General features: G+C 45.7%; 44 non-coding genes across 44 annotated transcripts; 14 read left to right on the top strand and 30 right to left on the bottom strand.

Annotated features, from left to right (window-relative positions):
• Window positions 1-349: 349 nt before the first annotated feature.
• On the bottom strand, window positions 350-431 carry trnas-gcu (transfer RNA serine (anticodon GCU)). Its single transcript has one exon. It is a non-coding gene; the product is annotated as a tRNA-Ser (tRNA).
• Window positions 432-1177: 746 nt separating this feature from the next.
• trnaa-agc (transfer RNA alanine (anticodon AGC)) lies at window positions 1178-1250 on the top strand. The gene has a single exon. It is a non-coding gene; the product is annotated as a tRNA-Ala (tRNA).
• A 378-nt stretch (window positions 1251-1628) lies between these two features.
• On the bottom strand, window positions 1629-1710 carry trnas-gcu (transfer RNA serine (anticodon GCU)). The gene has a single exon. It is a non-coding gene; the product is annotated as a tRNA-Ser (tRNA).
• Window positions 1711-2267: 557 nt separating this feature from the next.
• trnas-gcu (transfer RNA serine (anticodon GCU)) lies at window positions 2268-2349 on the bottom strand. The gene has a single exon. It is a non-coding gene; the product is annotated as a tRNA-Ser (tRNA).
• Window positions 2350-2919: 570 nt separating this feature from the next.
• trnas-gcu (transfer RNA serine (anticodon GCU)) lies at window positions 2920-3001 on the bottom strand. The gene has a single exon. It is a non-coding gene; the product is annotated as a tRNA-Ser (tRNA).
• Window positions 3002-3108: 107 nt separating this feature from the next.
• trnaa-agc (transfer RNA alanine (anticodon AGC)) lies at window positions 3109-3181 on the top strand. Its single transcript has one exon. It is a non-coding gene; the product is annotated as a tRNA-Ala (tRNA).
• A 388-nt stretch (window positions 3182-3569) lies between these two features.
• On the bottom strand, window positions 3570-3651 carry trnas-gcu (transfer RNA serine (anticodon GCU)). The gene has a single exon. It is a non-coding gene; the product is annotated as a tRNA-Ser (tRNA).
• Window positions 3652-3758: 107 nt separating this feature from the next.
• On the top strand, window positions 3759-3831 carry trnaa-agc (transfer RNA alanine (anticodon AGC)). Its single transcript has one exon. It is a non-coding gene; the product is annotated as a tRNA-Ala (tRNA).
• A 377-nt stretch (window positions 3832-4208) lies between these two features.
• Window positions 4209-4290, bottom strand: trnas-gcu (transfer RNA serine (anticodon GCU)). Its single transcript has one exon. It is a non-coding gene; the product is annotated as a tRNA-Ser (tRNA).
• Window positions 4291-5036: 746 nt separating this feature from the next.
• trnaa-agc (transfer RNA alanine (anticodon AGC)) lies at window positions 5037-5109 on the top strand. The gene has a single exon. It is a non-coding gene; the product is annotated as a tRNA-Ala (tRNA).
• Window positions 5110-5487: 378 nt separating this feature from the next.
• trnas-gcu (transfer RNA serine (anticodon GCU)) lies at window positions 5488-5569 on the bottom strand. The gene has a single exon. It is a non-coding gene; the product is annotated as a tRNA-Ser (tRNA).
• A 557-nt stretch (window positions 5570-6126) lies between these two features.
• Window positions 6127-6208, bottom strand: trnas-gcu (transfer RNA serine (anticodon GCU)). The gene has a single exon. It is a non-coding gene; the product is annotated as a tRNA-Ser (tRNA).
• A 581-nt stretch (window positions 6209-6789) lies between these two features.
• trnas-gcu (transfer RNA serine (anticodon GCU)) lies at window positions 6790-6871 on the bottom strand. The gene has a single exon. It is a non-coding gene; the product is annotated as a tRNA-Ser (tRNA).
• Window positions 6872-7439: 568 nt separating this feature from the next.
• trnas-gcu (transfer RNA serine (anticodon GCU)) lies at window positions 7440-7521 on the bottom strand. The gene has a single exon. It is a non-coding gene; the product is annotated as a tRNA-Ser (tRNA).
• Window positions 7522-7935: 414 nt separating this feature from the next.
• trnas-gcu (transfer RNA serine (anticodon GCU)) lies at window positions 7936-8017 on the bottom strand. The gene has a single exon. It is a non-coding gene; the product is annotated as a tRNA-Ser (tRNA).
• A 568-nt stretch (window positions 8018-8585) lies between these two features.
• Window positions 8586-8667, bottom strand: trnas-gcu (transfer RNA serine (anticodon GCU)). The gene has a single exon. It is a non-coding gene; the product is annotated as a tRNA-Ser (tRNA).
• Window positions 8668-8774: 107 nt separating this feature from the next.
• On the top strand, window positions 8775-8847 carry trnaa-agc (transfer RNA alanine (anticodon AGC)). The gene has a single exon. It is a non-coding gene; the product is annotated as a tRNA-Ala (tRNA).
• A 402-nt stretch (window positions 8848-9249) lies between these two features.
• On the bottom strand, window positions 9250-9331 carry trnas-gcu (transfer RNA serine (anticodon GCU)). The gene has a single exon. It is a non-coding gene; the product is annotated as a tRNA-Ser (tRNA).
• Window positions 9332-9888: 557 nt separating this feature from the next.
• On the bottom strand, window positions 9889-9970 carry trnas-gcu (transfer RNA serine (anticodon GCU)). The gene has a single exon. It is a non-coding gene; the product is annotated as a tRNA-Ser (tRNA).
• A 107-nt stretch (window positions 9971-10077) lies between these two features.
• trnaa-agc (transfer RNA alanine (anticodon AGC)) lies at window positions 10078-10150 on the top strand. The gene has a single exon. It is a non-coding gene; the product is annotated as a tRNA-Ala (tRNA).
• Window positions 10151-10528: 378 nt separating this feature from the next.
• Window positions 10529-10610, bottom strand: trnas-gcu (transfer RNA serine (anticodon GCU)). The gene has a single exon. It is a non-coding gene; the product is annotated as a tRNA-Ser (tRNA).
• A 107-nt stretch (window positions 10611-10717) lies between these two features.
• On the top strand, window positions 10718-10790 carry trnaa-agc (transfer RNA alanine (anticodon AGC)). Its single transcript has one exon. It is a non-coding gene; the product is annotated as a tRNA-Ala (tRNA).
• Window positions 10791-11178: 388 nt separating this feature from the next.
• trnas-gcu (transfer RNA serine (anticodon GCU)) lies at window positions 11179-11260 on the bottom strand. The gene has a single exon. It is a non-coding gene; the product is annotated as a tRNA-Ser (tRNA).
• A 107-nt stretch (window positions 11261-11367) lies between these two features.
• trnaa-agc (transfer RNA alanine (anticodon AGC)) lies at window positions 11368-11440 on the top strand. The gene has a single exon. It is a non-coding gene; the product is annotated as a tRNA-Ala (tRNA).
• Window positions 11441-11818: 378 nt separating this feature from the next.
• trnas-gcu (transfer RNA serine (anticodon GCU)) lies at window positions 11819-11900 on the bottom strand. Its single transcript has one exon. It is a non-coding gene; the product is annotated as a tRNA-Ser (tRNA).
• A 107-nt stretch (window positions 11901-12007) lies between these two features.
• Window positions 12008-12080, top strand: trnaa-agc (transfer RNA alanine (anticodon AGC)). Its single transcript has one exon. It is a non-coding gene; the product is annotated as a tRNA-Ala (tRNA).
• Window positions 12081-12458: 378 nt separating this feature from the next.
• trnas-gcu (transfer RNA serine (anticodon GCU)) lies at window positions 12459-12540 on the bottom strand. Its single transcript has one exon. It is a non-coding gene; the product is annotated as a tRNA-Ser (tRNA).
• A 107-nt stretch (window positions 12541-12647) lies between these two features.
• Window positions 12648-12720, top strand: trnaa-agc (transfer RNA alanine (anticodon AGC)). Its single transcript has one exon. It is a non-coding gene; the product is annotated as a tRNA-Ala (tRNA).
• A 377-nt stretch (window positions 12721-13097) lies between these two features.
• On the bottom strand, window positions 13098-13179 carry trnas-gcu (transfer RNA serine (anticodon GCU)). The gene has a single exon. It is a non-coding gene; the product is annotated as a tRNA-Ser (tRNA).
• A 1197-nt stretch (window positions 13180-14376) lies between these two features.
• trnas-gcu (transfer RNA serine (anticodon GCU)) lies at window positions 14377-14458 on the bottom strand. The gene has a single exon. It is a non-coding gene; the product is annotated as a tRNA-Ser (tRNA).
• A 557-nt stretch (window positions 14459-15015) lies between these two features.
• trnas-gcu (transfer RNA serine (anticodon GCU)) lies at window positions 15016-15097 on the bottom strand. The gene has a single exon. It is a non-coding gene; the product is annotated as a tRNA-Ser (tRNA).
• A 581-nt stretch (window positions 15098-15678) lies between these two features.
• Window positions 15679-15760, bottom strand: trnas-gcu (transfer RNA serine (anticodon GCU)). The gene has a single exon. It is a non-coding gene; the product is annotated as a tRNA-Ser (tRNA).
• Window positions 15761-16328: 568 nt separating this feature from the next.
• trnas-gcu (transfer RNA serine (anticodon GCU)) lies at window positions 16329-16410 on the bottom strand. Its single transcript has one exon. It is a non-coding gene; the product is annotated as a tRNA-Ser (tRNA).
• Window positions 16411-16991: 581 nt separating this feature from the next.
• Window positions 16992-17073, bottom strand: trnas-gcu (transfer RNA serine (anticodon GCU)). The gene has a single exon. It is a non-coding gene; the product is annotated as a tRNA-Ser (tRNA).
• Window positions 17074-17630: 557 nt separating this feature from the next.
• On the bottom strand, window positions 17631-17712 carry trnas-gcu (transfer RNA serine (anticodon GCU)). Its single transcript has one exon. It is a non-coding gene; the product is annotated as a tRNA-Ser (tRNA).
• Window positions 17713-17819: 107 nt separating this feature from the next.
• On the top strand, window positions 17820-17892 carry trnaa-agc (transfer RNA alanine (anticodon AGC)). Its single transcript has one exon. It is a non-coding gene; the product is annotated as a tRNA-Ala (tRNA).
• A 378-nt stretch (window positions 17893-18270) lies between these two features.
• trnas-gcu (transfer RNA serine (anticodon GCU)) lies at window positions 18271-18352 on the bottom strand. Its single transcript has one exon. It is a non-coding gene; the product is annotated as a tRNA-Ser (tRNA).
• A 107-nt stretch (window positions 18353-18459) lies between these two features.
• trnaa-agc (transfer RNA alanine (anticodon AGC)) lies at window positions 18460-18532 on the top strand. The gene has a single exon. It is a non-coding gene; the product is annotated as a tRNA-Ala (tRNA).
• Window positions 18533-18920: 388 nt separating this feature from the next.
• On the bottom strand, window positions 18921-19002 carry trnas-gcu (transfer RNA serine (anticodon GCU)). The gene has a single exon. It is a non-coding gene; the product is annotated as a tRNA-Ser (tRNA).
• Window positions 19003-19109: 107 nt separating this feature from the next.
• trnaa-agc (transfer RNA alanine (anticodon AGC)) lies at window positions 19110-19182 on the top strand. The gene has a single exon. It is a non-coding gene; the product is annotated as a tRNA-Ala (tRNA).
• A 378-nt stretch (window positions 19183-19560) lies between these two features.
• Window positions 19561-19642, bottom strand: trnas-gcu (transfer RNA serine (anticodon GCU)). The gene has a single exon. It is a non-coding gene; the product is annotated as a tRNA-Ser (tRNA).
• Window positions 19643-19749: 107 nt separating this feature from the next.
• trnaa-agc (transfer RNA alanine (anticodon AGC)) lies at window positions 19750-19822 on the top strand. The gene has a single exon. It is a non-coding gene; the product is annotated as a tRNA-Ala (tRNA).
• A 378-nt stretch (window positions 19823-20200) lies between these two features.
• trnas-gcu (transfer RNA serine (anticodon GCU)) lies at window positions 20201-20282 on the bottom strand. The gene has a single exon. It is a non-coding gene; the product is annotated as a tRNA-Ser (tRNA).
• Window positions 20283-20850: 568 nt separating this feature from the next.
• Window positions 20851-20932, bottom strand: trnas-gcu (transfer RNA serine (anticodon GCU)). The gene has a single exon. It is a non-coding gene; the product is annotated as a tRNA-Ser (tRNA).
• Between the last annotated feature and the right edge of the window lie 312 nt (window positions 20933-21244).

The following is a 21244-nucleotide window of genomic DNA, read 5'->3' as shown; positions in this document are numbered from 1 at the left end:
TGAGGGGGTAATGACTGAGAATGAGAGACACGTTGGACAGACGAAATACTGGGATAGAAGTCAGTAAGTCATATCACTGTCCAAAATGAAGCCAGGTGTGGAATCCAAGTTGACAATCTTTGTAACCACGCAGAAAAAACATGCGGACAAGGGCGCTTGACGTCAGACTTTACACCCCAGAGGTGAATTCAGATGAAATGAAAGGAACTTGTTATGTTCACATGAGTTTTGCAAGGAGACTGAATTCTCAATTGGGAAGAGAACTCTCTTTGGTGGATAGAGGATTGTTGTGACTGTAGACTTAACTTTCTCTACATGCACGCATAGAAGAATAAAGGCTACTTGTCTGCGACGAGGATGGGATTCGAACCCACGCGTGCAGAGCACAATGGATTAGCAGTCCATCGCCTTAACCACTCGGCCACCTCGTCAACGATGATTTAATTGTTAAGATGACCTTCCAGGGTGTTATCAGAAAAAGCACATAATGTTGAACCTAGCTCGTGTTTTCGCGCGGTGCCAGCAACAAATGCTCACAGGGGAATTAGCTCAAATGGTAGAGCGCTCGCTTAGCATGTGAGAGGTAGCGGGATCGATGCCCGCACTCTCCACAAGACTTTCCTTCCTTCTCTCTTCTGTTGAGGGGGTAATGACTGAGAATGAGAGACACGTTGGACAGATGAAATACTGGGATAGAAGTCAGTAAGTCATATCACTGTCCAAAATGAAGCCAGGTGTGGAATCCAAGTTGAAGATCTTTTTAACCACGCAGAAAAGACATGCAGACAAGGGCGCTTGACGTCAGACTTTACACCCCAGAGGTGAATTCAGATGAAATGAAAGGAACTTGTTATGTTCACATGAGTTTTGCAAGGAGACTGAATTCTCAATTGGGAAGAGAACTCTCTTTGGTGGATAGAGGATTGTTGTGACTGTAGACTTAACTTTCTCTACATGCACGCATAGAAGAATAAAGGCTACTTGACTGCGACGAGGATGGGATTCCAACCCACGCATGCAGAGCACAATGGATTAGCAGTCCATCGCCTTAACCACTCGGCCACCTCGTCAACGATGATTTAATTGTTAAGATGACCTTCCAGGGTGTTATCAGAAAAAGCACATAATGTTGAACCTAGCTCGTGTTTTCCCGCGGTGCCTGCAACAAATGCTCACAGGGGAATTAGCTCAAATGGTAGAGCGCTCGCTTAGCATGCGAGAGGTAGCGGGATCGATGCCCGCATTCTCCACAAGACTTTCCCTTTCTTCTCTCTTCCGTTGAGGGGGTAATGACTGAGAATGAGAGACACGTTGGACAGACGAAATACTGGGATAGAAGTCAGTAAGTCATATCACTGTCCAAAATGAAGCCAGGTGTGGAATCCAAGTTGACAATCTTTTTAACCACGCAGAAAAAACACACGGACAAGGGCGCTTGACGTCAGACTTTACACCCCAGAGGTGAATTCAGATGAAATGAAAGGAACTTGTTATGTTCACATGAGTTTTGCGAGGAGACTGAATTCTCAATTGGGAAGAGAACTCTCTTTGGTGGATAGAGGATTGTTGTGACTGTAGACTTAACTTTCTCTACATGCACGCATAGAAGAATAAAGGCTACTTGACTGCGACGAGGATGGGATTCAAACCCACGCGTGCAGAGCACAATGGATTAGCAGTCCATCGCCTTAACCACTCGGCCACCTCGTCACCGATGTTTTCTTCATTATGATGACCTTCCAGGGTGTCATCAGAAAAAGCACATAATGTTGAACCTAGCTCGTGTTTTCGCGCGGTGCCAGCAACAAATGCTCACAGGGGAATTAGCTCAAATGGTAGAGCGCTCGCTTAGCATGTGAGAGGTAGCGGGATCGATGCCCGCACTCTCCACAAGACTTTCCTTCCTTCTCTCTTCTGTTGAGGGGGTAATGACTGAGAATGAGAGACACGTTGGACAGATGAAATACTGGGATAGAAGTCAGTAAGTCATATCACTGTCCAAAATGAAGCCAGGTGTGGAATCCAAGTTGAAGATCTTTTTAACCACGCAGAAAAAACATGCAGACAAGGGCGCTTGACGTCAGACTTTACACCACAGAGGTGAATTCAGATGAAATGAAAGGAACTTGTTATGTTCACATGAGTTTTGCGAGGAGACTGAATTCTTAATTGGGAAGAGAACTCTCTTTGGTGGATAGAGGATTGTTGTGACTGTAGACTTAACTTTCTCTACATGCACGCATAGAAGAAGAAAGGCTACTTGACTGCGACGAGGATGGGATTCAAACCCACGCGTGCAGAGCACAATGGATTAGCAGTCCATCGCCTTAACCACTCGGCCACCTCGTCAACGATGATTTAATTGTTAAGATGACCTTCCAGGGTGTAATCAGAAAAAGCACATAATGTTGAACCTAACTCGTGTTTTCGCGCGGTGCCAGCAACAAATGCTCACAGGGGAATTAGCTCAAATGGTAGAGCGCTCGCTTAGCATGTGAGAGGTAGCGGGATCGATGCCCGCATTCTCCACAAGACTTTCCTTCCTTCTCTCTTCTGTTGAGGGGGTAATGACTGAGAATGAGAGACACGTTGGACAGATGAAATACTGGGATAGAAGTCAGGCGCTCTTGTCAGTAAGTCATATCACTGTCCAAAATGAAGCCAGGTGTGGAATCCAAGTTGAAGATCTTTTTAACCACGCAGAAAAGACATGCAGACAAGGGCGCTTGACGTCAGACTTTACACCCCAGAGGTGAATTCAGATGAAATGAAAGGAACTTGTTATGTTCACATGAGTTTTGCGAGGAGACTGAATTCTCAATTGGGAAGAGAACTCTCTTTGGTGGATAGAGGATAGTTGTGACTGTAGACTTAACTTTCTCTACATGCACGCATAGAAGAATAAAGGCTACTTGACTGCGACAAGGATGGGATTCGAACCCACGCGTGCAGAGCACAATGGATTAGCAGTCCATCACCTTAACCACTCGGCCACCTCGTCACCGATGTTTTCTTCATTATGATGACCTTCCAGGGTGTAATCAGAAAAAGCACATAATGTTGAACCTAGCTCGTGTTTTCCCGCGGTGCCAGCAACAAATGCTCACAGGGGAATTAGCTCAAATGGTAGAGCGCTCGCTTAGCATGCGAGAGGTAGCGGGATCGATGCCCGCATTCTCCACAAGACTTTCCTTTCTTCTCTCTTCTGTTGAGGGGGTAATGACTGAGAATGAGAGACACATTGGACAGACGAAATACTGGGATAGAAGTCAGTAAGTCATATCACTGTCCAAAATGAAGCCAGGTGTGGAATCCAAGTTGACAATCTTTTTAACCACGCAGAAAAAACATGCGGACAAGGGCGCTTGACGTCAGACTTTACACCCCAGAGGTGAATTCAGATGAAATGAAAGGAACTTGTTATGTTCACATGAGTTTTGCGAGTAGACTGAATTCTCAATCAAGTTTCAATTGGGAAGAGAACTCTCTTTGGTGGATAGAGGATTGTTGTGACTGTAGACTTAACTTTCTCTACATGCACGCATAGAAGAATAAAGGCTACTTGACTGCGACGAGGATGGGATTCGAACCCACGCGTGCAGAGCACAATGGATTAGCAGTCCATCACCTTAACCACTCGGCCACCTCGTCACCGATGTTTTCTTCATTATGATGACCTTCCAGGGTGTAATCAGAAAAAGCACATAATGTTGAACCTAGCTCGTGTTTTCCCGCGGTGCCAGCAACAAATGCTCACAGGGGAATTAGCTCAAATGGTAGAGCGCTCGCTTAGCATGCGAGAGGTAGCGGGATCGATGCCCGCATTCTCCACAAGACTTTCCTTTCTTCTCTCTTCTGTTGAGGGGGTAATGACTGAGAATGAGAGACACGTTGGACAGACGAAATACTGGGATAGAAGTCAGTAAGTCATATCACTGTCCAAAATGAAGCCAGGTGTGGAATCCAAGTTGACAATCTTTGTAACCACGCAGAAAAAACATGCGGACAAGGGCGCTTGACGTCAGACTTTACACCCCAGAGGTGAATTCAGATGAAATGAAAGGAACTTGTTATGTTCACATGAGTTTTGCAAGGAGACTGAATTCTCAATTGGGAAGAGAACTCTCTTTGGTGGATAGAGGATTGTTGTGACTGTAGACTTAACTTTCTCTACATGCACGCATAGAAGAATAAAGGCTACTTGTCTGCGACGAGGATGGGATTCGAACCCACGCGTGCAGAGCACAATGGATTAGCAGTCCATCGCCTTAACCACTCGGCCACCTCGTCAACGATGATTTAATTGTTAAGATGACCTTCCAGGGTGTTATCAGAAAAAGCACATAATGTTGAACCTAGCTCGTGTTTTCGCGCGGTGCCAGCAACAAATGCTCACAGGGGAATTAGCTCAAATGGTAGAGCGCTCGCTTAGCATGTGAGAGGTAGCGGGATCGATGCCCGCACTCTCCACAAGACTTTCCTTCCTTCTCTCTTCTGTTGAGGGGGTAATGACTGAGAATGAGAGACACGTTGGACAGATGAAATACTGGGATAGAAGTCAGTAAGTCATATCACTGTCCAAAATGAAGCCAGGTGTGGAATCCAAGTTGAAGATCTTTTTAACCACGCAGAAAAGACATGCAGACAAGGGCGCTTGACGTCAGACTTTACACCCCAGAGGTGAATTCAGATGAAATGAAAGGAACTTGTTATGTTCACATGAGTTTTGCAAGGAGACTGAATTCTCAATTGGGAAGAGAACTCTCTTTGGTGGATAGAGGATTGTTGTGACTGTAGACTTAACTTTCTCTACATGCACGCATAGAAGAATAAAGGCTACTTGACTGCGACGAGGATGGGATTCCAACCCACGCATGCAGAGCACAATGGATTAGCAGTCCATCGCCTTAACCACTCGGCCACCTCGTCAACGATGATTTAATTGTTAAGATGACCTTCCAGGGTGTTATCAGAAAAAGCACATAATGTTGAACCTAGCTCGTGTTTTCCCGCGGTGCCTGCAACAAATGCTCACAGGGGAATTAGCTCAAATGGTAGAGCGCTCGCTTAGCATGCGAGAGGTAGCGGGATCGATGCCCGCATTCTCCACAAGACTTTCCCTTTCTTCTCTCTTCCGTTGAGGGGGTAATGACTGAGAATGAGAGACACGTTGGACAGACGAAATACTGGGATAGAAGTCAGTAAGTCATATCACTGTCCAAAATGAAGCCAGGTGTGGAATCCAAGTTGACAATCTTTTTAACCACGCAGAAAAAACACACGGACAAGGGCGCTTGACGTCAGACTTTACACCCCAGAGGTGAATTCAGATGAAATGAAAGGAACTTGTTATGTTCACATGAGTTTTGCGAGGAGACTGAATTCTCAATTGGGAAGAGAACTCTCTTTGGTGGATAGAGGATTGTTGTGACTGTAGACTTAACTTTCTCTACATGCACGCATAGAAGAATAAAGGCTACTTGACTGCGACGAGGATGGGATTCAAACCCACGCGTGCAGAGCACAATGGATTAGCAGTCCATCGCCTTAACCACTCGGCCACCTCGTCACCGATGTTTTCTTCATTATGATGACCTTCCAGGGTGTCATCAGAAAAAGCACATAATGTTGAACCTAGCTCGTGTTTTCGCGCGGTGCCAGCAACAAATGCTCACAGGGGAATTAGCTCAAATGGTAGAGCGCTCGCTTAGCATGTGAGAGGTAGCGGGATCGATGCCCGCACTCTCCACAAGACTTTCCTTCCTTCTCTCTTCTGTTGAGGGGGTAATGACTGAGAATGAGAGACACGTTGGACAGATGAAATACTGGGATAGAAGTCAGTAAGTCATATCACTGTCCAAAATGAAGCCAGGTGTGGAATCCAAGTTGAAGATCTTTTTAACCACGCAGAAAAAACATGCAGACAAGGGCGCTTGACGTCAGACTTTACACCACAGAGGTGAATTCAGATGAAATGAAAGGAACTTGTTATGTTCACATGAGTTTTGCGAGGAGACTGAATTCTTAATTGGGAAGAGAACTCTCTTTGGTGGATAGAGGATTGTTGTGACTGTAGACTTAACTTTCTCTACATGCACGCATAGAAGAAGAAAGGCTACTTGACTGCGACGAGGATGGGATTCAAACCCACGCGTGCAGAGCACAATGGATTAGCAGTCCATCGCCTTAACCACTCGGCCACCTCGTCAACGATGATTTAATTGTTAAGATGACCTTCCAGGGTGTCATCAGAAAAAGCACATAATGTTGAACCTAGCTCGTGTTTTCCCGCGGTGCCAGCAACAAATGCTCACAGGGGATTTAGCTCAAATGGTAGAGCGCTCGCTTAGCATGTGAGAGGTAGCGGGATCGATGCCCGCATTCTCCACAAGACTTTCCTTTCTTCTCTCTTCTGTTGAGGGGGTAATGACTGAGAATGAGAGACACGTTGGACAGATGAAATACTGGGATAGAAGTCAGGCGCTCTTGTCAGTAACTCATATCACTGTCCAAAATGAAGCCAGGTGTGGAATCCAATTTGAAAATCTTTTTAACCACGCAGAAAAAACACGCGGACAAGGGCGCTTGACGTCAGACTTTACACCCCAGAGGTGAATTCAGATGAAATGAAAGAAACTTGTTATGTTCACATGAGTTTTGCGAGGAGACTGAATTCTCAATCAAGTTTCAATTGGGAAGAGAACTCTCTTTGGTGGATAGAGGATTGTTGTGACTGTAGACTTAACTTTCTCTACATGCACGCATAGAAGAATAAAGGCTACTTGACTGCGACGAGGATGGGATTCCAACCCACACGTGCAGAGCACAATGGATTAGCAGTCCATCGCCTTAACCACTCGGCCACCTCGTCAACGATGGCTTAATTGTTAAGATGACCTTCCAGGGTGTCATCAGAAAAAGCACATAATGTTGAACCTAGCTCGTGTTTTCGCGCGGTGCCAGCAACAACTGCTCACAGGGGAATTAGCTCAAATGGTAGAGCGCTCGCTTAGCATGTGAGAGGTAGCGGGATCGATGCCCGCATTCTCTACAAGACTTTCCTTCCTTCTTTCTTCTGTTGAGGGGGTAATGACTGAGAATGAGAGACACGTTGGACAGACGAAATACTGGGATAGAAGTCAGTAAGTCATATCACTGTCCAAAATGAAGCCAGGTGTGGAATCCAAGTTGAAGATCTTTTTAACCACGCAGAAAAAACACGCGGACAAGGGCGCTTGACGTCAGACTTTACACCCCAGAGGTGAATTCAGATGAAATGAAAGGAACTTGTTATGTTCACATGAGTTTTGCGAGGAGACTGAATTCTCAATCAAGTTTCAATTGGGAAGAGAACTCTCTTTGGTGGATAGAGGATTGTTGTGACTGTAGACTTAACTTTCTCTACATGCACGCATAGAAGAATAAAGGCTACTTGACTGCGACGAGGATGCGATTTGAACCCACGCGTGCAGAGCACAATGGATTAGCAGTCCATCGCCTTAACCACTCGGCCACCTCGTCACCAATGATTTAATTGTTAAGATGACCTTCCAGGGTGTTATCAGAAAAAGCACATAATGTTGAACCTAGCTCGTGTTTTCCCGCGGTGCCAGCAACAAATGACAGACGAAATACTGGGATAGAAGTCAGTAAGTCATATCACTGTCCAAAATGAAGCCAGGTGTGGAATCCAAGTTGAAGATCTTTTTAACCACGCAGAAAAAACATGCAGACAAGGGCGCTTGATGTCAGACTTTACACCCCAGAGGTGAATTCAGATGAAATGAAAGGAACTTGTTATGTTCACATGAGTTTTGCGAGGAGACTGAATTCTCAATTGGGAAGAGAACTCTCTTTGGTGGATAGAGGATTGTTGTGACTGTAGACTTAACTTTCTCTACATGCACGCATAGAAGAATAAAGGCTACTTGACTGCGACGAGGATGGGATTCGAACCCACGCGTGCAGAGCACAATGGATTAGCAGTCCATCACCTTAACCACTCGGCCACCTCGTCACCGATGTTTTCTTCATTATGATGACCTTCCAGGGTGTAATCAGAAAAAGCACATAATGTTGAACCTAGCTCGTGTTTTGCCGCGGTGCCAGCAACAAATGCTCACAGGGGAATTAGCTCAAATGGTAGAGCGCTAGCTTAGCATGCGAGAGGTAGTGGGATCGATGCCCGCATTCTCCACAAGACTTTCCTTTCTTCTCTCTTCTGTTGAGGGGGTAATGACTGAGAATGAGAGACACGTTGGACAGACGAAATACTGGGATAGAAGTCAGTAAGTCATATCACTGTCCAAAATGAAGCCAGGTGTGGAATCCAAGTTGACAATCTTTTTAACCACGCAGAAAAAACACACGGACAAGGGCGCTTGACGTCAGACTTTACACCCCAGAGGTGAATTCAGATGAAATGAAAGGAACTTGTTATGTTCACATGAGTTTTGCGAGTAGACTGAATTCTCAATCAAGTTTCAATTGGGAAGAGAACTCTCTTTGGTGGATAGAGGATTGTTGTGACTGTAGACTTAACTTTCTCTACATGCACGCATAGAAGAATAAAGGCTACTTGTCTGCGACGAGGATGGGATTCGAACCCACGCGTGCAGAGCACAATGGATTAGCAGTCCATCGCCTTAACCACTCGGCCACCTCGTCAACGATGATTTAATTGTTAAGATGACCTTCCAGGGTGTAATCAGAAAAAGCACATAATGTTGAACCTAGCTCGTGTTTTCCCGCGGTGCCAGCAACAAATGCTCACAGGGGAATTAGCTCAAATGGTAGAGCGCTCGCTTAGCATGCGAGAGGTAGCGGGATCGATGCCCGCATTCTCCACAAGATTTTCCCTTTCTTCTCTCTTCCGTTGAGGGGGTAATGACTGAGAATGAGAGACACGTTGGACAGACGAAATACTGGGATAGAAGTCAGGCGCTCTTGTCAGTAAGTCATATCACTGTCCAAAATGAAGCCAGGTGTGGAATCCAAGTTGACAATCTTTTTAACCACGCAGAAAAAACACGCGGACAAGGGCGCTTGACGTCAGACTTTACACCCCAGAGGTGAATTCAGATGAAATGAAAGAAACTTGTTATGTTCACATGAGTTTTGCGAGGAGACTGAATTCTCAATCAAGTTTCAATTGGGAAGAGAACTCTCTTTGGTGGATAGAGGATTGTTGTGACTGTAGACTTAACTTTCTCTACATGCACGCATAGAAGAATAAAGGCTACTTGACTGCGACGAGGATGGGATTCGAACCCACGCGTGCAGAGCACAATGGATTAGCAGTCCATCGCCTTAACCACTCGGCCACCTCGTCACCGATGTTTTCTTCATTATGATGACCTTCCAGGGTGTAATCAGAAAAAGCACATAATGTTGAACCTAGCTCGTGTTTTCCCGCGGTGCCAGCAACAAATGCTCACAGGGGAATTAGCTCAAATGGTAGAGCGCTCGCTTAGCATGTGAGAGGTAGCGGGATCGATGCCCGCATTCTCCACAAGACTCTCCTTCCTTCTCTCTTCTGTTGAGGGGGTAATGACTGAGAATGAGAGACACGTTGGACAGACGAAATACTGGGATAGAAGTCAGTAAGTCATATCACTGTCCAAAATGAAGCCAGGTGTGGAATCCAAGTTGAAGATCTTTTTAACCACGCAGAAAAGACATGCAGACAAGGGCGCTTGATGTCAGACTTTACACCCCAGAGGTGAATTCAGATGAAATGAAAGGAACTTGTTATGTTCACATGAGTTTTGCGAGGAGACTGAATTCTCAATTGGGAAGAGAACTCTCTTTGGTGGATAGAGGATTGTTGTGACTGTAGACTTAACTTTCTCTACATGCACGAATAGAAGAATAAAGGCTACTTGTCTGCGACGAGGATGGGATTCAAACCCACGCGTGCAGAGCACAATGGATTAGCAGTCCATCGCCTTAACCACTCGGCCACCTCGTCACCAATGTTTTCTTCATTATGATGACCTTCCAGGGTGTAATCATAAAAAGCACATAATGTTGAACCTAGCTCGTGTTTTCCCGCGGTGCCAGCAACAAATGCTCACAGGGGAATTAGCTCAAATGGTAGAGCGCTCGCTTAGCATGCGAGAGGTAGCGGGATCGATGCCCGCATTCTCCACAAGACTTTCCCTTTCTTCTCTCTTCCGTTGAGGGGGTAATGACTGAGAATGAGAGACATGTTGGACAGACGAAATACTGGGATAGAAGTCAGTAAGTCATATCACTGTCCAAAATGAAGCCAGGTGTGGAATCCAAGTTGACAATCTTTTTAACCACGCAGAAAAAACACGCGGACAAGGGCGCTTGACGTCAGACTTTACACCCCAGAGGTGAATTCAGATGAAATGAAAGGAACTTGTTATGTTCACATGAGTTTTGCGAGGAGACTGAATTCTCAATTGGGAAGAGAACTCTCTTTGGTGGATAGAGGATAGTTGTGACTGTAGACTTAACTTTCTCTACATGCACGCATAGAAGAATAAAGGCTACTTGACTGCGACGAGGATGGGATTCGAACCCACGCGTGCAGAGCACAATGGATTAGCAGTCCATCACCTTAACCACTCGGCCACCTCGTCACCGATGTTTTCTTCATTATGATGACCTTCCAGGGTGTAATCAGAAAAAGCACATAATGTTGAACCTAGCTCGTGTTTTCCCGCGGTGCCAGCAACAAATGCTCACAGGGGAATTAGCTCAAATGGTAGAGCGCTCGCTTAGCATGCGAGAGGTAGCGGGATCGATGCCCGCATTCTCCACAAGACTTTCCTTTCTTCTCTCTTCTGTTGAGGGGGTAATGACTGAGAATGAGAGACACGTTGGACAGACGAAATACTGGGATAGAAGTCAGTAAGTCATATCACTGTCCAAAATGAAGCCAGGTGTGGAATCCAAGTTGACAATCTTTTTAACCACGCAGAAAAAACATGCGGACAAGGGCGCTTGATGTCAGACTTTACACCCCAGAGGTGAATTCAGATGAAATGAAAGGAACTTGTTATGTTCACATGAGTTTTGCGAGTAGACTGAATTCTCAATCAAGTTTCAATTGGGAAGAGAACTCTCTTTGGTGGATAGAGGATTGTTGTGACTGTAGACTTAACTTTCTCTACATGCACGCATAGAAGAATAAAGGCTACTTGTCTGCGACGAGGATGGGATTCGAACCCACGCGTGCAGAGCACAATGGATTAGCAGTCCATCGCCTTAACCACTCGGCCACCTCGTCAACGATGATTTAATTGTTAAGATGACCTTCCAGGGTGTAATCAGAAAAAGCACATAATGTTGAACCTAGCTTGTGTTTTCCCGCGGTGCCAGCAACAAATGCTCACAGGGGAATTAGCTCAAATGGTAGAGCGCTCGCTTAGCATGCGAGAGGTAGCGGGATCGATGCCCGCATTCTCCACAAGATTCTCCCTTTCTTCTCTCTTCTGTTGAGGGGGTAATGACTGAGAATGAGAGACACGTTGGACAGACGAAATACTGGGATAGAAGTCAGTAAGTCATATCACTGTCCAAAATGAAGCCAGGTGTGGAATCCAAGTTGAAGATCTTTTTAACCACGCAGAAAAGACATGCAGACAAGGGCGCTTGATGTCAGACTTTACACCCCAGAGGTGAATTCAGATGAAATGAAAGGAACTTGTTATGTTCACATGAGTTTTGCGAGGAGACTGAATTCTCAATTGGGAAGAGAACTCTCTTTGGTGGATAGAGGATTGTTGTGACTGTAGACTTAACTTTCTCTACATGCACGAATAGAAGAATAAAGGCTACTTGTCTGCGACGAGGATGGGATTCAAACCCACGCGTGCAGAGCACAATGGATTAGCAGTCCATCGCCTTAACCACTCGGCCACCTCGTCACCAATGTTTTCTTCATTATGATGACCTTCCAGGGTGTAATCATAAAAAGCACATAATGTTGAACCTAGCTCGTGTTTTCCCGCGGTGCCTGCAACAAATGCTCACAGGGGAATTAGCTCAAATGGTAGAGCGCTCGCTTAGCATGCGAGAGGTAGCGGGATCGATGCCCGCATTCTCCACAAGACTTTCCCTTTCTTCTCTCTTCCGTTGAGGGGGTAATGACTGAGAATGAGAGACATGTTGGACAGACGAAATACTGGGATAGAAGTCAGTAAGTCATATCACTGTCCAAAATGAAGCCAGGTGTGGAATCCAAGTTGACAATCTTTTTAACCACGCAGAAAAAACACGCGGACAAGGGCGCTTGACGTCAGACTTTACACCCCAGAGGTGAATTCAGATGAAATGAAAGGAACTTGTTATGTTCACATGAGTTTTGCGAGGAGACTGAATTCTCAATTGGGAAGAGAACTCTCTTTGGTGGATAGAGGATAGTTGTGACTGTAGACTTAACTTTCTCTACATGCACGCATAGAAGAATAAAGGCTACTTGACTGCGACGAGGATGGGATTCGAACCCACGCGTGCAGAGCACAATGGATTAGCAGTCCATCACCTTAACCACTCGGCCACCTCGTCACCGATGTTTTCTTCATTATGATGACCTTCCAGGGTGTAATCAGAAAAAGCACATAATGTTGAACCTAGCTCGTGTTTTCCCGCGGTGCCAGCAACAAATGCTCACAGGGGAATTAGCTCAAATGGTAGAGCGCTCGCTTAGCATGCGAGAGGTAGCGGGATCGATGCCCGCATTCTCCACAAGACTTTCCTTTCTTCTCTCTTCTGTTGAGGGGGTAATGACTGAGAATGAGAGACACGTTGGACAGACGAAATACTGGGATAGAAGTCAGTAAGTCATATCACTGTCCAAAATGAAGCCAGGTGTGGAATCCAAGTTGACAATCTTTTTAACCACGCAGAAAAAACATGCGGACAAGGGCGCTTGACGTCAGACTTTACACCCCAGAGGTGAATTCAGATGAAATGAAAGGAACTTGTTATGTTCACATGAGTTTTGCAAGGAGACTGAATTCTCAATTGGGAAGAGAACTCTCTTTGGTGGATAGAGGATTGTTGTGACTGTAGACTTAACTTTCTCTACATGCACGCATAGAAGAATAAAGGCTACTTGTCTGCAACGAGGATGGGATTCGAACCCACGCGTGCAGAGCACAATGGATTAGCAGTCCATCGCCTTAACCACTCGGCCACCTCGTCAACGATGATTTAATTGTTAAGATGACCTTCCAGGGTGTTATCAGAAAAAGCACATAATGTTGAACCTAGCTCGTGTTTTCGCGCGGTGCCAGCAACAAATGCTCACAGGGGAATTAGCTCAAATGGTAGAGCGCTCGCTTAGCATGTGAGAGGTAGCGGGATCGATGCCCGCACTCTCCACAAGACTTTCCTTCCTTCTCTCTTCTGTTGAGGGGGTAATGACTGAGAATGAGAGACACGTTGGACAGATGAAATACTGGGATAGAAGTCAGTAAGTCATATCACTGTCCAAAATGAAGCCAGGTGTGGAATCCAAGTTGAAGATCTTTTTAACCACGCAGAAAAGACATGCAGACAAGGGCGCTTGACGTCAGACTTTACACCCCAGAGGTGAATTCAGATGAAATGAAAGGAACTTGTTATGTTCACATGAGTTTTGCAAGGAGACTGAATTCTCAATTGGGAAGAGAACTCTCTTTGGTGGATAGAGGATTGTTGTGACTGTAGACTTAACTTTCTCTACATGCACGCATAGAAGAATAAAGGCTACTTGACTGCGACGAGGATGGGATTCCAACCCACGCATGCAGAGCACAATGGATTAGCAGTCCATCGCCTTAACCACTCGGCCACCTCGTCAACGATGATTTAATTGTTAAGATGACCTTCCAGGGTGTTATCAGAAAAAGCACATAATGTTGAACCTAGCTCGTGTTTTCCCGCGGTGCCTGCAACAAATGCTCACAGGGGAATTAGCTCAAATGGTAGAGCGCTCGCTTAGCATGTGAGAGGTAGCGGGATCGATGCCCGCATTCTCCACAAGACTTTCCCTTTCTTCTCTCTTCCGTTGAGGGGGTAATGACTGAGAATGAGAGACACGTTGGACAGACGAAATACTGGGATAGAAGTCAGTAAGTCATATCACTGTCCAAAATGAAGCCAGGTGTGGAATCCAAGTTGACAATCTTTTTAACCACGCAGAAAAAACACACGGACAAGGGCGCTTGACGTCAGACTTTACACCCCAGAGGTGAATTCAGATGAAATGAAAGGAACTTGTTATGTTCACATGAGTTTTGCGAGGAGACTGAATTCTCAATTGGGAAGAGAACTCTCTTTGGTGGATAGAGGATAGTTGTGACTGTAGACTTAACTTTCTCTACATGCACGCATAGAAGAATAAAGGCTACTTGACTGCGACGAGGATGGGATTCGAACCCACGCGTGCAGAGCACAATGGATTAGCAGTCCATCGCCTTAACCACTCGGCCACCTCGTCACCGATGTTTTCTTCATTATGATGACCTTCCAGGGTGTAATCAGAAAAAGCACATAATGTTGAACCTAGCTCGTGTTTTCCCGCGGTGCCAGCAACAAATGCTCACAGGGGAATTAGCTCAAATGGTAGAGCGCTCGCTTAGCATGTGAGAGGTAGCGGGATCGATGCCCGCACTCTCCACAAGACTTTCCTTCCTTCTCTCTTCTGTTGAGGGGGTAATGACTGAGAATGAGAGACACGTTGGACAGATGAAATACTGGGATAGAAGTCAGTAAGTCATATCACTGTCCAAAATGAAGCCAGGTGTGGAATCCAAGTTGAAGATCTTTTTAACCACGCAGAAAAAACATGCAGACAAGGGCGCTTGACGTCAGACTTTACACCACAGAGGTGAATTCAGATGAAATGAAAGGAACTTGTTATGTTCACATGAGTTTTGCGAGGAGACTGAATTCTTAATTGGGAAGAGAACTCTCTTTGGTGGATAGAGGATTGTTGTGACTGTAGACTTAACTTTCTCTACATGCACGCATAGAAGAAGAAAGGCTACTTGACTGCGACGAGGATGGGATTCGAACCCACGCGTGCAGAGCACAATGGATTAGCAGTCCATCGCCTTAACCACTCGGCCACCTCGTCAACGATGATTTAATTGTTAAGATGACCTTCCAGGGTGTCATCAGAAAAAGCACATAATGTTGAACCTAGCTCGTGTTTTCCCGCGGTGCCAGCAACAAATGCTCACAGGGGATTTAGCTCAAATGGTAGAGCGCTCGCTTAGCATGTGAGAGGTAGCGGGATCGATGCCCGCATTCTCCACAAGACTTTCCTTTCTTCTCTCTTCTGTTGAGGGGGTAATGACTGAGAATGAGAGACACGTTGGACAGATGAAATACTGGGATAGAAGTCAGGCGCTCTTGTCAGTAACTCATATCACTGTCCAAAATGAAGCCAGGTGTGGAATCCAAGTTGAAGATCTTTTTAACCACGCAGAAAAGACACGCGGACAAGGGCGCTTGACGTCAGACTTTACACCCCAGAGGTGAATTCAGATGAAATGAAAGGAACTTGTTATGTTCACATGAGTTTTGCGAGGAGACTGAATTCTCAATCAAGTTTCAATTGGGAAGAGAACTCTCTTTGGTGGATAGAGGATTGTTGTGACTGTAGACTTAACTTTCTCTACATGCACGCATAGAAGAATAAAGGCTACTTGACTGCGACGAGGATGGGATTCCAACCCACACGTGCAGAGCACAATGGATTAGCAGTCCATCGCCTTAACCACTCGGCCACCTCGTCAACGATGGCTTAATTGTTAAGATGACCTTCCAGGGTGTAATCAGAAAAAGCACATAATGTTGAACCTAGCTCGTGTTTTCGCGCGGTGCCAGCAACAACTGCTCACAGGGGAATTAGCTCAAATGGTAGAGCGCTCGCTTAGCATGTGAGAGGTAGCGGGATCGATGCCCGCATTCTCTACAAGACTTTCCTTCCTTCTTTCTTCTGTTGAGGGGGTAATGACTGAGAATGAGAGACACGTTGGACAGACGAAATACTGGGATAGAAGTCAGTAAGTCATATCACTGTCCAAAATGAAGCCAGGTGTGGAATCCAAGTTGAAGATCTTTTTAACCACGCAGAAAAAACACGCGGACAAGGGCGCTTGACGTCAGACTTTACACCCCAGAGGTGAATTCAGATGAAATGAAAGGAACTTGTTATGTTCACATGAGTTTTGCGAGGAGACTGAATTCTCAATCAAGTTTCAATTGGGAAGAGAACTCTCTTTGGTGGATAGAGGATTGTTGTGACTGTAGACTTAACTTTCTCTACATGCACGCATAGAAGAATAAAGGCTACTTGACTGCGACGAGGATGGGATTCGAACCCACGCGTGCAGAGCACAATGGATTAGCAGTCCATCGCCTTAACCACTCGGCCACCTCGTCAACGATGATTTAATTGTTAAGATGACCTTCCAGGGTGTCATCAGAAAAAGCACATAATGTTGAACCTAGCTCGTGTTTTCCCGCGGTGCCAGCAACAAATGCTCACAGGGGATTTAGCTCAAATGGTAGAGCGCTCGCTTAGCATGTGAGAGGTAGCGGGATCGATGCCCGCATTCTCCACAAGACTTTCCTTTCTTCTCTCTTCTGTTGAGGGGGTAATGACTGAGAATGAGAGACACGTTGGACAGATGAAATACTGGGATAGAAGTCAGGCGCTCTTGTCAGTAACTCATATCACTGTCCAAAATGAAGCCAGGTGTGGAATCCAAGTTGAAAATCTTTTTAACCACGCAGAAAAAACACGCGGACAAGGGCGCTTGACGTCAGACTTTACACCCCAGAGGTGAATTCAGATGAAATGAAAGAAACTTGTTATGTTCACATGAGTTTTGCGAGGAGACTGAATTCTCAATCAAGTTTCAATTGGGAAGAGAACTCTCTTTGGTGGATAGAGGATTGTTGTGACTGTAGACTTAACTTTCTCTACATGCACGCATAGAAGAATAAAGGCTACTTGACTGCGACGAGGATGGGATTCGAACCCACGCGTGCAGAGCACAATGGATTAGCAGTCCATCGCCTTAACCACTCGGCCACCTCGTCACCGATGTTTTCTTCATTATGATGACCTTCCAGGGAGTAATCAGAAAAAGCACATAATGTTGAACCTAGCTCGTGTTTTCCCGCGGTGCCAGCAACAAATGCTCACAGGGGAATTAGCTCAAATGGTAGAGCGCTCGCTTAGCATGTGAGAGGTAGCGGGATCGATGCCCGCATTCTCCACAAGACTTTCCTTCCTTCTCTCTTCTGTTGAGGGGGTAATGACTGAGAATGAGAGACACGTTGGACAGACGAAATACTGGGATAGAAGTCAGTAAGTCATATCACTGTCCAAAATGAAGCCAGGTGTGGAATCCAAGTTGAAGATCTTTTTAACCACGCAGAAAAGACATGCAGACAAGGGCGCTTGACGTCAGACTTTACACCCCAGAGGTGAATTCAGATGAAATGAAAGGAACTTGTTATGTTCACATGAGTTTTGCGAGGAGACTGAATTCTCAATTGGGAAGAGAACTCTCTTTGGTGGATAGAGGATTGTTGTGACTGTAGACTTAACTTTCTCTACATGCACGAATAGAAGAATAAAGGCTACTTGTCTGCGACGAGGATGGGATTCAAACCCACGCGTGCAGAGCACAATGGATTAGCAGTCCATCGCCTTAACCACTCGGCCACCTCGTCACCAATGTTTTCTTCATTATGATGACCTTCCAGGGTGTAATCATAAAAAGCACATAATGTTGAACCTAGCTCGTGTTTTCCCGCGGTGCCAGCAACAAATGCTCACAGGGGAATTAGCTCAAATGGTAGAGCGCTCGCTTAGCATGCGAGAGGTAGCGGGATCGATGCCCGCATTCTCCACAAGACTTTCCCTTTCTTCTCTCTTCCGTTGAGGGGGTAATGACTGAGAATGAGAGACATGTTGGACAGACGAAATACTGGGATAGAAGTCAGTAAGTCATATCACTGTCCAAAATGAAGCCAGGTGTGGAATCCAAGTTGACAATCTTTTTAACCACGCAGAAAAAACACGCGGACAAGGGCGCTTGACGTCAGACTTTACACCCCAGAGGTGAATTCAGATGAAATGAAAGGAACTTGTTATGTTCACATGAGTTTTGCGAGGAGACTGAATTCTCAATTGGGAAGAGAACTCTCTTTGGTGGATAGAGGATAGTTGTGACTGTAGACTTAACTTTCTCTACATGCACGCATAGAAGAATAAAGGCTACTTGACTGCGACGAGGATGGGATTCGAACCCACGCGTGCAGAGCACAATGGATTAGCAGTCCATCACCTTAACCACTCGGCCACCTCGTCACCGATGTTTTCTTCATTATGATGACCTTCCAGGGTGTAATCAGAAAAAGCACATAATGTTGAACCTAGCTCGTGTTTTCCCGCGGTGCCAGCAACAAATGCTCACAGGGGAATTAGCTCAAATGGTAGAGCGCTCGCTTAGCATGCGAGAGGTAGCGGGATCGATGCCCGCATTCTCCACAAGACTTTCCTTTCTTCTCTCTTCTGTTGAGGGGGTAATGACTGAGAATGAGAGACACGTTGGACAGACGAAATACTGGGATAGAAGTCAGTAAGTCATATCACTGTCCAAAATGAAGCCAGGTGTGGAATCCAAGTTGACAATCTTTTTAACCACGCAGAAAAAACATGCGGACAAGGGCGCTTGATGTCAGACTTTACACCCCAGAGGTGAATTCAGATGAAATGAAAGGAACTTGTTATGTTCACATGAGTTTTGCGAGTAGACTGAATTCTCAATCAAGTTTCAATTGGGAAGAGAACTCTCTTTGGTGGATAGAGGATTGTTGTGACTGTAGACTTAACTTTCTCTACATGCACGCATAGAAGAATAAAGGCTACTTGTCTGCGACGAGGATGGGATTCGAACCCACGCGTGCAGAGCACAATGGATTAGCAGTCCATCGCCTTAACCACTCGGCCACCTCGTCAACGATGATTTAATTGTTAAGATGACCTTCCAGGGTGTAATCAGAAAAAGCACATAATGTTGAACCTAGCTTGTGTTTTCCCGCGGTGCCAGCAACAAATGCTCACAGGGGAATTAGCTCAAATGGTAGAGCGCTCGCTTAGCATGCGAGAGGTAGCGGGATCGATGCCCGCATTCTCCACAAGATTTTCCCTTTCTTCTCTCTTCTGTTGAGGGGGTAATGACTGAGAATGAGAGACACGTTGGACAGACGAAATACTGGGATAGAAGTCAGTAAGTCATATCACTGTCCAAAATGAAGCCAGGTGTGGAATCCAAGTTGAAGATCTTTTTAACCACGCAGAAAAGACATGCAGACAAGGGCGCTTGATGTCAGACTTTACACCCCAGAGGTGAATTCAGATGAAATGAAAGGAACTTGTTATGTTCACATGAGTTTTGCGAGGAGACTGAATTCTCAATTGGGAAGAGAACTCTCTTTGGTGGATAGAGGATTGTTGTGACTGTAGACTTAACTTTCTCTACATGCACGAATAGAAGAATAAAGGCTACTTGTCTGCGACGAGGATGGGATTCAAACCCACGCGTGCAGAGCACAATGGATTAGCAGTCCATCGCCTTAACCACTCGGCCACCTCGTCACCAATGTTTTCTTCATTATGATGACCTTCCAGGGTGTAATCATAAAAAGCACATAATGTTGAACCTAGCTCGTGTTTTCCCGCGGTGCCTGCAACAAATGCTCACAGGGGAATTAGCTCAAATGGTAGAGCGCTCGCTTAGCATGCGAGAGGTAGCGGGATCGATGCCCGCATTCTCCACAAGACTTTCCCTTTCTTCTCTCTTCCGTTGAGGGGGTAATGACTGAGAATGAGAGACATGTTGGACAGACGAAATACTGGGATAGAAGTCAGTAAGTCATATCACTGTCCAAAATGAAGCCAGGTGTGGAATCCAAGTTGACAATCTTTTTAACCACGCAGAAAAAACACGCGGACAAGGGCGCTTGACGTCAGACTTTACACCCCAGAGGTGAATTCAGATGAAATGAAAGGAACTTGTTATGTTCACATGAGTTTTGCGAGGAGACTGAATTCTCAATTGGGAAGAGAACTCTCTTTGGTGGATAGAGGATAGTTGTGACTGTAGACTTAACTTTCTCTACATGCACGCATAGAAGAATAAAGGCTACTTGACTGCGACGAGGATGGGATTCGAACCCACGCGTGCAGAGCACAATGGATTAGCAGTCCATCACCTTAACCACTCGGCCACCTCGTCACCGATGTTTTCTTCATTATGATGACCTTCCAGGGTGTAATCAGAAAAAGCACATAATGTTGAACCTAGCTCGTGTTTTCCCGCGGTGCCAGCAACAAATGCTCACAGGGGAATTAGCTCAAATGGTAGAGCGCTCGCTTAGCATGTGAGAGGTAGCGGGATCGATGCCCGCATTCTCTACAAGACTTTCCTTCCTTCTTTCTTCTGTTGAGGGGGTAATGACTGAGAATGAGAGACACGTTGGACAGACGAAATACTGGGATAGAAGTCAGTAAGTCATATCACTGTCCAAAATGAAGCCAGGTGTGGAATCCAAGTTGAAGATCTTTTTAACCACGCAGAAAAAACACGCGGACAAGGGCGCTTGACGTCAGACTTTACACCCCAGAGGTGAATTCAGATGAAATGAAAGGAACTTGTTATGTTCACATGAGTTTTGCGAGGAGACTGAATTCTCAATCAAGTTTCAATTGGGAAGAGAACTCTCTTTGGTGGATAGAGGATTGTTGTGACTGTAGACTTAACTTTCTCTACATGCACGCATAGAAGAATAAAGGCTACTTGACTGCGACGAGGATGGGATTCGAACCCACGCGTGCAGAGCACAATGGATTAGCAGTCCATCGCCTTAACCACTCGGCCACCTCGTCAACGATGATTTAATTGTTAAGATGACCTTCCAGGGTGTAATCAGAAAAAGCACATAATGTTGAACCTAACTCGTGTTTTCGCGCGGTGCCAGCAACAAATGCTCACAGCGGAATTAGCTCAAATGGTAGAGCGCTCGCTTAGCATGTGAGAGGTAGCGGGATCGATGCCCGCATTCTCCACAAGACTTTCCTTCCTTCTCTCTTCTGTTGAGGGGGTAATGACTGAGAATGAGAGACACGTTGGACAGACGAAATACTGGGATAGAAGTCAGGCGCTCTTGTCAGTAAGTCATATCACTGTCCAAAATGAAG

This window comes from Semicossyphus pulcher, unplaced genomic scaffold (assembly GCF_022749685.1).
Source record: "Semicossyphus pulcher isolate SPU_LCO1_2020_fin unplaced genomic scaffold, fSemPul1.0.p SCAF_10, whole genome shotgun sequence".
NCBI lineage: Eukaryota > Metazoa > Chordata > Actinopteri > Labriformes > Labridae > Semicossyphus > Semicossyphus pulcher.
The sequence above is the reverse complement of the archived record's forward strand: the minus strand, read 5'-3'. Positions and strand labels throughout refer to the sequence as shown.